The sequence below is a fragment of the Rhopalosiphum padi genome, chromosome 3, assembly GCF_020882245.1.
Source record: "Rhopalosiphum padi isolate XX-2018 chromosome 3, ASM2088224v1, whole genome shotgun sequence".
NCBI lineage: Eukaryota > Metazoa > Arthropoda > Insecta > Hemiptera > Aphididae > Rhopalosiphum > Rhopalosiphum padi.
In genome coordinates, this window is record NC_083599.1 from 82451474 (window position 1) to 82461199 (window position 9726).

General features: G+C 63.3%; 1 non-coding gene and 1 pseudogene across 1 annotated transcript; both read right to left on the bottom strand.

The window, feature by feature from the left end:
- Positions 1-237: 237 nt before the first annotated feature.
- Positions 238-3053, bottom strand: LOC132928081 (large subunit ribosomal RNA; annotated as a pseudogene).
- A 371-nt stretch (positions 3054-3424) lies between these two features.
- Positions 3425-3582, bottom strand: LOC132928100 (5.8S ribosomal RNA). Its single transcript, XR_009661976.1, has one exon. It is a non-coding gene; the product is annotated as a 5.8S ribosomal RNA (ribosomal RNA).
- Between the last annotated feature and the right edge of the window lie 6144 nt (positions 3583-9726).

Sequence of the window (9726 nt, forward strand, 5' to 3'; positions counted from 1 at the left end):
ACGAATGCGCGCCCGCGGCTCCGGCAAGCCGGAACCCACGGACGGACACACGCCCACCCCTAGAGTTATTCGTACGAAACCGATATCCCGTAATTTCTAGAAGACGCGGGACCTCACCCGCCATTCAGAAATCACGGGAGAGACCATATGGCGGACGCGGCGAGACCAAAATGATCCCGACGCCACGCCGGCGGTCCCGTGTGTAGCGGACGCGAGTTCGCCCAAGGACGACCCGCCACGCTGTCCACTATCTGGCTGTGGTTTCGCTAAGTAGATAGGGACAGTGAGAATCTCGTTAATCCATTCATGCGCGTCACTAATTAGATGACGAGGCATTTGGCTACCTTAAAAGAGTCATAGTTACTCCTGCCGTTTACCCGCGCTTGCTTGAATTTCTTCACGTTGACATTCAGAGCACTGGGCAGAAATCACATCGCGTCAACACCCGTCCCGGGCCATCGCGATGCTTTGTTTTAATTAGACAGTCGGATTCCCCTGGTCCGTGCCAGTTCTGAGTTGACCGTTACATGGCGGTCGATCCGGCTACGCGGCCGACGGCGCGGCGGCCGGACCGCCCGGTGACGGCGAACCGACACCGGAGCGGACGGCCGGCCGCGACGCGGCCAGCGACCGAAGCTCGGTGGTTCCACGGTCGGCGGACGGCGACGAGCCCGCGACCGCCTCGAGGCTCCCGGTCCGGAGACCGGGCGCACGGGCGACGGCCGGGGTGTCGCCAGCACCGCCTACGCTTCTACGACGACCCGAACCCGATCCGCCACGCTCCTCAGAGCCAATCCTTATCCCGAAGTTACGGATCGGTTTTGCCGACTTCCCTTACCTACATTATTCTATGCGGCTAGAGGCTGCTCACCTCGGAGACCTGCTGCGGATATCGGTACGAACCGACGCGAAGACTCCGCGTGGCCCTCTCTCGAATTTTCAAGGTCCGCGTGGGGGTCACGGACACCGCCGCAACGAGCGGTGCTCTTCGCGCTCGCGTCCCTATCGCCCGGCTAGAGGATTCCAGGGACGTACAACGCTCACAGAGAAAAGAGAACTCTTCCCGGACCCCCCGGCGGCTTCTTCGAGTTCATTCCGGTCGCCCGGACGAGACAAAAGAGCCCCGAACACTAGGGAGCGGTTCCGCGTCGGGTTCCGGAATACGGACCGGATTCCCTCTCGCCCCATGGGCGATTCGAAAACGCCTTCGCCCGTGGTACGAGGATCTCTCCCCGGGCTTAGGATCGACTGACTCTTGGACAACGGCTGTTCACAAGAAACCCTTCTCCACGGCAGCCCCCGAGGGCCCCTCTCGAGTATTTGCTACTACCACCAAGATCTGCACCGACGGCGGCTCCAGGCGGTCTCGCGACCTGCCCTTCGACGCACACCGCCGCGCCATCCTACTCGTCGGGGCTTGCCGGGACCGGCCGCCGCGAGCGACGACCGGCCCCACTATGCCGCCGACGGCCGAGTATAGGCACGACGCTCCAGCGCCATCCATTTTCAGAGCTAGTTGCTTCGGCAGGTGAGTTGTTACACACTCCTTAGCGGATTCCGACTTCCATGGCCACCGTCCTGCTGTCATCAGCAACCAACGCCTTTCATGGTCTCTGAATACGCGTCGATTTCGGCGCCTTAACTCGGCGTTCGGTTCATCCCGCAGCGCCAGTTCTGCTTACCAAAAATGGCCCACTAAGCGCCTAGGGTTCCGTCGCCGGCTTCGCACGCGGTTCACGCGGTGTACCAGGTAAAGCCGGCGATCTCACCCATTTATAGTTTGAGAATAGGTTGAGGTCGTTTCGGCCCCAATGTCCTCTAATCATTCGCTTTACCGTATGAGACATCCTCCGTGTTACGAGCGTGTTGTTACCGCGCCGTACAGCGCGGAGTCCCACCGGCGTCCGTACGCCCGCGAACGGGCGGGACACATCGGCGCCAGCTATCCTGAGGGAAACTTCGGATGGAACCAGCTACTAGATGGTTCGATTAGTCTTTCGCCCCTATACCCAGCTCAGACGATCGATTTGCACGTCAGAATCGCTGCGGACCTCCATCAGGGTTTCCCCTGACTTCATCCTGGCCAGGCATAGTTCACCATCTTTCGGGTACCAACGTGTGCGCTAAGGGTGCGCCCCCGGACGGCCGAAGCCGACCTGGCGGAGACGCCCCCGGACTGCGGACCAGCGCGACTTTGAACGCCGGTGGGTTCGGTCGCTAGGCCATCGTCCGCACCGTAAACGGTTCACTTTCATTGCGCCAAACGTGGTTTTTCATAAGATCACCGTTGACTCGCGCACACGTTAGACTCCTTGGTCCGTGTTTCAAGACGGGTCGGAAAGTAGCCCGAAACTCGTCGCCGACCGACGGGACCCCGCCTGCGACGGGGCCGCGTCGACGGTTCTTGCCGTCGGGCGAGCCGACCAGGAGCACCGGGGTTCGGCGCGAACGGTCACGCCGAGACGCGACCGCCGCGACGAACCGCCACCCGGGCCCTTCGGCCGGCGCCCAACGAGTCGCGACGTCCGCTAACCGAGCGAAAGATCCGGCCGGCGGTTAGACCGACCGTGAATTCGCCCGGCGGGGACTCGCGGGCTCTGTCCGTTTACACCCGAACGGTTTCACGTTCTTATGAACTCTCTCTTCAAAGTTCTTTTCAACTTTCCCTCACGGTACTTGTCCACTATCGGTCTCGTGGCCGTATTTAGCCTTAGATGGAGTTTACCACCCGCTTCGGGCTGCACTCTCAAGCAACCCGACTCGAAGGCGCGGTCCGATCCCGGAACGCTGTGACGGCCTCTACTGGCCTGGCACCATCTGCGGGCCATGGCCCCGTTCAAGGGAGACTTGGACCGTCACGTGCGCCCCGGCAACGAGGCCGGCCCGTACGCCACAACTCCCATACGTGCCGCGACACAAAAGTGCGCGGCGGGATTCGGCGATGGGCTTTTCCCTGTTCGCTCGCCGCTACTGGGGGAATCACGGTTGTTTTCTTTTCCTCCGCTTATTAATATGCTTAAATCCGGCGGGTAGTCCCGCCTGATCTGAGGTCGGAACGTATCGGTGTGTTTGTGTTTTTTTTCTTAACACGGCAGCCTGCGGTCCGCGCTCCGTCCGTACGGCGACCGTCCGCGTCCGCTTCTCGGAAGCCGGAGAGGTGTCTCTAGGACTCTCAGCCGACCCGGCCGCGCTCTCGCGCGGCGGGCGGACGGGGACGTGCCGTTTTACGGCGCGAGAACCCGTGACTGTTTGCCGTCACAACTTGGGCGGACGACCGGAGGCGGGCGCCGTCGCCGTCGCCGCGAGGCAGACGGCGGGGCGTCGTTCCCCGGTCGAACCGCCAATCTCGCGCAGCCGGAGCGGCCGACGGTCTCCCGTCGGACGCCTGCCGGCGGCGCATCGGTCTGGCCGAGTATCCGGTATACGACCCTCAGACAGGCGTGGCCCGGGACCCGCGGGTCACCGAGGCCGCAATGTGCGTTCGACTGGTCGATGTTCGTATAACCTGCGGATTACACGACGACGCGCAGATAGCTGCGGTCTTCATCGATCCACGAGCCAAGTGATCCGCCGTTCGGGGTCGGGTGTTTTTTTTTTTTGTTTGTCGACGAAATTTCTGCGCCACGCGTGCGCGCGGCGCAAGGTCTTTCGACGGTAACCATCTTTCGGTCGACGCTTGGTCGGGGGTCGCGGCGCGCGGGCGGTCGGCGAGCTAGTCGCGAGCGCACGCGGCCACGGGGTCGGATTAGGCGCGCGCGAGACCGGCGTGGGACGCCGGTGCCGCGGGCCCGTCTCTAATGATCCTTCCGCAGGTTCACCTACGGAAACCTTGTTACGACTTTTACTTCCTCTAAACGGCCGAGTTCGGTCATCTTCCCGGTCGCGCGACGACCCAGCCCCCGAGGGGGCCGAATAACGCGCGTCCAGTCCGAAGACCTCACTGCGGTCGTTCAATCGGTAGTAGCGACGGGCGGTGTGTACAAAGGGCAGGGACGTAATCAACGCGAGCTGATGACTCGCGCTTACTGGGAATTCCTCGTTCACGTGGAAAAATTGCAAGCCACGATCCCTAAGCACGAAGGAGGTTCAGCGGGTTACCCGGAAGCCTGTCGGCCCAGGAATGTTAACACACGCTGATTCCTTCAGTGTAGCGCGCGTGCGGCCCAGAACATCTAAGGGCATCACAGACCTGTTATCGCTCAGTCTCGTGCGGCTATTTTCGTCCGCCGCCTGTCCCTCTAAGAAGAGTTTAAGCTCCTGGGAGCCGGCGGTAGCCCTAGTAACGTATCGTGATCCGCCGGCGACGGCCGCGAACACGGCGCGCTTCACCGCGGAGCCCGACGCACGACTGACGCGCGCCGACCAGAGGTTGCCCCCCGGCCGACACACGCCCGCCGCACGCAGGGACGCGGATGGCGCGGCCGCGCCCGACGACCGCCGTGGACGACGGGCGAACGCGTTCGGGGATACCGGGCCGAGCCGACGGAGACGCGAACACGGACGGCCGAAACCGCCCGCGCCGCGCCCACCGCCGACCCGGGTTTACCCGCCTAGTTAGCAGGACAGAGTCTCGTTCGTTATCGGAATTAACCAGACAGATCGCTCCACCAACTAAGAACGGCCATGCACCACCACCCACCGAATCAAGAAAGAGCTCTCAATCTGTCAATCTTTCCGGTGTCCGGGCCTGGTGAGGTTTCCCGTGTTGAGTCAAATTAAGCCGCAGGCTCCACTCCTGGTGGTGCCCTTCCGTCAATTCCTTTAAGTTTCAACTTTGCAATCATACTTCCCCCGGAACCGAAAAGCTTCGGTTTCCCGGAAGCTGCCCGCCGGGTCGTTAATGAAACGCCGGCGGATCGCTAGCTGGCATCGTTTACAGTTAGAACTAGGGCGGTATCTGATCGCCTTCGAACCTCTAACTTTCGTTCTTGATCATACGAGAACGTACTTGGCAAATGCTTTCGCGTCAGTTCGTCTCGAGACGATCCAAGAATTTCACCTCTAACGTCTCGGTACGAATGCCCCCGCCCGTCTCTGTTGATCATTACCTCCGGTCCCGAAAACCGGCCCGGCGGGACGCGCGGGCGACTGGCGCCCGCGGCCCGGCGGCCCGCGCACGGAAACGCCCCGGAGGGCGATTTCGCGCGCCCGCGAAGGGCGGAGATGCGCGGGACCGAGGTCTTGTTCCATTATTCCATGCGACCAGTATTCAGGGCCTTTTGACGAGACGGCCGTGAAGCCGCCCCGCCAGATTTGAGCCTGCTTTGAGCACTCTAATTTGTTCAAAGTAAACGTGTCGGCCCGCCGACGGCACTCGGTGAAGAGCACCGCGCAGCAAGATTGGAGTAGGCGGCCGCCGTCGTCGAACCCCGACGGCCAAGCGACGCGTGGCCGCGTGGCGCGCCGGAAGCACGAGACACGTGTCCGCCTGCCGACAATACGTCCGGCCGACGTGCCGGTAACTAACACCCCGAGACGGCTGACGAGCGCGACGACGGCCGCGCCGACGGGACACGTGGTCCCGCGACACGACCGGCCGCGACACGCCGGACCGCCAGGGTGGTCCGGCACCGCCCAGACACAGATCCGACTACGAGCTTTTTAACCGCAACAACTTTAATATACGCTATTGGAGCTGGAATTACCGCGGCTGCTGGCACCAGACTTGCCCTCCAATTGATCCTCGTTTAAAGGTTTTAAAGTGTTCTCATTCCGATTACGGGGCCTCGGATGAGTCCCGTATCGTTATTTTTCGTCACTACCTCCCCGTTCCGGGAGTGGGTAATTTGCGCGCCTGCTGCCTTCCTTGGATGTGGTAGCCGTTTCTCAGGCTCCCTCTCCGGAATCGAACCCTGATTCCCCGTTACCCGTTACCACCACGGTAGGCATGGAACCTACCGTCGACAGTTGATAAGGCAGACATTTGAAAGATGCGTCGCCGGTACGGAGACCGTGCGATCAGCTCGAAGTTATTCAGAGTCACCAGGTCTTTGCGCGGGCCGCGATCGGGACGCGCACGAAGCGCGCCGCGACGGGCCGGTTTTGATCTAATAAAAGCGTTCCTCCCGCACGCGACACCCGAGGGCGCCGCGACGGTCGGAACTCTGTCGGCATGTATTAGCTCTAGAATTACCACAGTTATCCAAGTAACTTGGGTACGATCTAAGGAACCACAACTGATTTAATGAGCCTTTCGCGGTTTCACCTTAATGCGGCTTGCACTGAGACATGCATGGCTTAATCTTTGAGACAAGCATATGACTACTGGCAGGATCAACCAGGGATCTCGGTTTTACAACAACTGCGCCCCGTGTGACGCGCGCGCTGACGCACGACGCGACACCCGGGACGCGTGCTTCCGAGCGCCGGTCCGCCCGGGGGCGGGCCGACGCCGAGGGCGGTCGCACGACAGCGAGACCGCTGGGGTCCCGGCGTGCGACCGACCGCGGTTCGTGTGAGAATACGAGGGCCCGACGGGAGCGCTGTGGACACGCGCGGGCACCCGACCCGACCGCAATCGCCGCGGCCGTGATGGCGTTGGCTAGAGCGGCCGACTTGTGGCGGGCGCCACACGCGATACGCACCCGTCGCAACGTAACTCGCGTTGACGAGAGTTGAGGGAGACCGGCGGACCGCCGTCCTGTGCGGACGGCACCCGCCGGAATCGCCTCTCTCGCCCGTTTTGTAAAGGTCCCCAGCCGAGATCGTGGGGGAAGCCGGGACGCGACGCGAAGTCCGTCGTCCCGGGGCTTCGCCCCGGCGACCGCCGGGCACGGCGACGATGGCCGGCCGCGGCGGGAATGTTCTGGCGTCGAGAGTTCGTATCTTGCGAAACGGTAACGGGAGTCGTCATCGGTTGAGCGATGTGTGTCGCGCTGCCGACCCACCGGTAGGAGGGCCCGCAGCGCCAGTCGAGGTTTGCCACTCGGCGTGCGAGATGGGTCGGTCGCCGAAACGTGGACGGATACCAACTCGGCGCCGATGCCGGGCACGCCCTCGCCAAGAACTGGCGGGGCGAGAACGGCACGGCTGAGTTGGACGCGTCGGCTTCGGCGTCGCCCGTGGCTTTGCTGTCGTGTACCGTGATCGGTGATCCGACGGCCGGCTGATCGCCGACCGACCGACCGGCCGCTCACAAATATACAAAAACTCGGGTCCAACCGTCCGCCATGCAAAACCGCACGTGCGTAGCGGTCATCGCGCCGACACGCGGTCCACGCGTCCATGACGGTGCGTAGCGGTGTTCCGGGTACTCGTGTCGACGCGCGTAGCGGCGTGCCGAGGTCGGACCGTAAACTGAAAAAATGTCGAAAACCCTACGACCGATATCACTTTCGGATAGGTTTAGACGATTCCGACGAGAATACCTCTGAGGTTCGTCGACGTAAAAACAACCGGTAACGAGTTATTCCGCTGGCAACGAAAAGAAGTTAAAAATTCGATTTCGACGTCGGCCGAACTCGAAACGCCCGGGATGCCGGTACGTGACCTACCCCGACACCGCGGACTAACGCGTTACTCGATCCTAGAAAATTTTTTTTTTCCAAATCTAAACCCGTCGCGACGGCCGTACCCGCCGCGGCACCGGTACGGACGACGACCGCCGTGCCCGGACCGCGGAGGTCGGACTCGGGGAAAAAAAAAAATTTTCAATCTCGACGCGACCGCCGTGACCGACGCGTACGACGCGTACCCGGACCGTAGGTCAGCGTCCGGAGAGCCGCGGGAAAAAAAAAATTTCGACACGGCAGAGGTGCCGCGCTCCGCCGGCGACGCGATACGGGCACAGGGCAAGCGCCACGGTCGGTCCGCGGTCTCCGGGTGACTTACGGGGAAAATGAAATTTCACCGCCTACGCCCCCGTGCGCCGAGGGTTACCGGGGACCGGACGACCGCTCCGCCGGGGCCGCGGTCGGGGTCCCGGGGAAAAAAAAAATAATTTTTAAACTCGACGCGACCGCCGCGACCGACGCGTACGACGCGTGCCTACACCGACCGTGGGCGCCCGGATCGCCGGAGGAGGAAAAAAATTTTCGACCCGGCCGAGGGGCAGCGCTCCGCGGGCGACCGCCGGGGTACCGGGCGACCCGCGGAGAAAATCAGATTTCGCCGTCAGCGTGCCGTGCCCGACGGGGAACCGGCGAACCGACGACCGCACCGCCGGGTCGGAGAAAAAAAAAAAAAATTATTTTTCATCCCGAGTCCGCGCGGTCGACCGACGCGAACGACGCGTGCCGCGACCCACGGCGGGCGTCCGGAGCGCAGGTGGAGAAAAAAAATTTTTCGGCCCGTCCGGGCGACGACGGCACGGCGCTCGCCGGTCGCGGTTCCCGCGGGAAACTTCGCCGGGGACGACGTCTCACGGTCCCCGCGGCTGACCCGGCGCCGGCGAACCCAACACCCGGCGGACCTTAGCGGTCCTAAGAGCGCGCCCCGTAGACGTGGTGCGTAGCGGTACGCACCAAATACTCACGCCGTGCGTAGTGGTGCCGCAACTCCCTCACTGTCCTTATCCTTTTCCCGGGCACGGGCGACCCCGAGTACCGGGACCCCTCGGGAGCCGGCCGACGCGTACGGTCCGCGGTCCCCGGGCCCGCTACCCGGCGGGATCCGATTCCGCCGCCTACGCCCCCGTGCGCCGAGTGTTACCGGGGACCGGACGACCGCTCCGCCGGGGCCGCGGTCGGGGTCCCGGGGAAAAAAAAAAATAATTTTTAAACTCGACGCGACCGCCGCGACCGACGCGTACGACGCGTGCCTACACCGACCGTGGGCGCCCGGATCGCCGGAGGAGGAAAAAAATTTTCGACCCGGCCGAGGGGCAGCGCTCCGCGGGCGACCGCCGGGGTACCGGGCGACCCGCGGAGAAAATCAGATTTCGCCGTCAGCGTGCCGTGCCCGACGGGGAACCGGCGAACCGACGACCGCACCGCCGGGTCGGAGAAAAAAAAAAAAAATTATTTTTCATCCCGAGTCCGCGCGGTCGACCGACGCGAACGACGCGTGCCGCGACCCACGGCGGGCGTCCGGAGCGCAGGTGGAGAAAAAAAATTTTTCGGCCCGTCCGGGCGACGACGGCACGGCGCTCGCCGGTCGCGGTTCCCGCGGGAAACTTCGCCGGGGACGACGTCTCACGGTCCCCGCGGCTGACCCGGCGCCGGCGAACCCAACACCCGGCGGACCTTAGCGGTCCTAAGAGCGCGCCCCGTAGACGTGGTGCGTAGCGGTACGCACCAAATACTCACGCCGTGCGTAGTGGTGCCGCAACTCCCTCACTGTCCTTATCCTTTTCCCGGGCACGGGCGACCCCGAGTACCGGGACCCCTCGGGAGCCGGCCGACGCGTACGGTCCGCGGTCCCCGGGCCCGCTACCCAGCGGGATCCGATTCCGCCGCCTACGCCCCCGTGCGCCGAGTGTTACCGGGGACCGGACGACCGCTCCGCCGGGGCCGCGGTCGGGGTCCCGGGGAAAAAAAAAATAATTTTTAAACTCGACGCGACCGCCGCGACCGACGCGTACGACGCGTGCCTACACCGACCGTGGGCGCCCGGATCGCCGGAGGAGGAAAAAAATTTTCGACCCGGCCGAGGGGCAGCGCTCCGCGGGCGACCGCCGGGGTACCGGGCGACCCGCGGAGAAAATCAGATTTCGCCGTCAGCGTGCCGTGCCCGACGGGGAACCGGCGAACCGACGACCGCACCGCCGGGTCGGAGAAAAAAAAAAAA